Genomic DNA, 1,964 nt, shown 5'->3' on the forward strand with positions numbered 1-1,964 from the left:
AGTTGGTCGACTGAATTTCTGATTCTTAGAATATTAATAGTAATAGACCACTATTATTTCCTCATGATTGTCGCTGTGACTAGTTTCAAGGGAATAATGCAATATTAAAGATTTAAAAGTCCTATTTGAATGTTACAATACATATTACCGTTTTTCAAACTGACGTTTCAAGTTATAACTTTAGCTGCTTGATTGCGGTTACTAAATCTATCAACCTTCTTTATCGACTGCTGTTTCTAGTCATTCATATCCATTGATTTCTTAGACATTTCACTAGTGTTAACGCAAAATATTTGTTTAAAGTGATTCCTGACTGTTAAAATAAGTGTGGCTGAGATCACCGAAATATACGGTTTTAACACTTCACATATCCTTAAACATTATTATTATTGTATAATAGTTCTTCTCTGTTTGATGATTATATATTTATCGGTGGATACACATGCCGCGTGCGTCGGCTCTCCACCGCGCCATATTACATTAGCTTTTTTGTAACTCTCTCTCCTCAGTCTCTCTCGCACGAGCTCTCTCTCCCATCTTATGATGCGCACGCATACTCCCGTACAGACTATACAACTGCCAATACAGAACGGCTACTTTGAATTGCAGCATAGAAAATTACCTATATTTTAACACTGAAAAATGTTTAATAAAGTTTGAATTTAACATCCAATATATTTTGTACCATTAATACTTTAAACATAATTAATGTTTACTCAGCAAGTATTTTAATTCATATGTAATTCACTTGCAAGTACATGTTCATTGTAATATCTGATTTTTAATTCAATTCTCTCAATTGAAACTGTTTCTATATGACAATCGTAAGAGCAACAACATTGTAATTTAAATTGAGATTTTTATCTACTACTTTTGTTCGTAGCAGAAATCTCTTCAATTTTGAAACGCCAAACGCGAAATGAATAATCAAAGTTGAAAATAGAATAACGAAACATCGAAGTTTTCTCTGTAGACATAACCAAAAACTTGTCGAATTTGAAATAGTCATAGGAAATGATTTGAACGAACAATGAATCTTCTGCGACTATATTCTGTAAATTTTCAATTAACTCGTGGATAAATTCAGTGAAGAATTCTATTCAATTCTCGGCGAATATTCTATCGCGTCGCATGGCGGCACTGCCGTATGTAAATCTCTGATTAATAACTTTTTAATTGGAATCGTAATTGTGTGGAGAGTGCTGTTATGCCTGGCACGATTGAGTGCACCAGAAACAGAAAGACAGAACAGAGAATGAATAGCATAAAATATGTGGGGGATCCTGGTAAATGAAGTCTGCGCCATTTTGTATTTATGTAGAAGAGTTATCTGAAAATGTATGTGGAGTATCTGTAATGGAAATTTCATATATGTTCCGATAATGCGAGTAAAAGTCAATTTTCTTTAGTACCTACCTATAGTCCCTCCAAAGGTAATTCAATTTCCGCTTTCTACCCTACACGAAGTGCATAGTATAGAACCACCGTACATAAAATGTGAAACCTTACGAGCTGCGCTAAAAGTAAAGATGAATATTAAAAATAAACAAACGTTTATCTATCGTGCATGGCGTTGTTAAAGCATTAAATTTTCACAGACACACAGCAGATGATATTGGAAAAATGTTGTGGAAAGAGACATAACCTAATCAGACCAGATTGTTCACATTGAACTCACACTTTCTGTACAAGTTCGTACTTATATGTTGTGACGTATACTTTGCGATCGAGCCTCGTCGGGAGATCTGAGACTGACCGGCGCACAACTTACGCGATTCCTTCGCGTTCCAGGCAACCGAGGACTAATATATCCTAAACTCCAATGAACAATCCTTTTTTTTTTACGTGGGGGAAATCTTCAAAAGACACCCTGGCTCCCTGGAGAAGGAGCCGGGTCAGTGTGGGATTCTTACCCACTAAAGCCCCCACGGTGACCCTCCCTTGGCCTCACAGGGCGGCCCCGG

This window comes from Cephus cinctus, unplaced genomic scaffold, assembly GCF_000341935.2.
Source record: "Cephus cinctus unplaced genomic scaffold, Ccin1 Ccin1_scaffold1352, whole genome shotgun sequence".
Lineage (NCBI taxonomy): Eukaryota > Metazoa > Arthropoda > Insecta > Hymenoptera > Cephidae > Cephus > Cephus cinctus.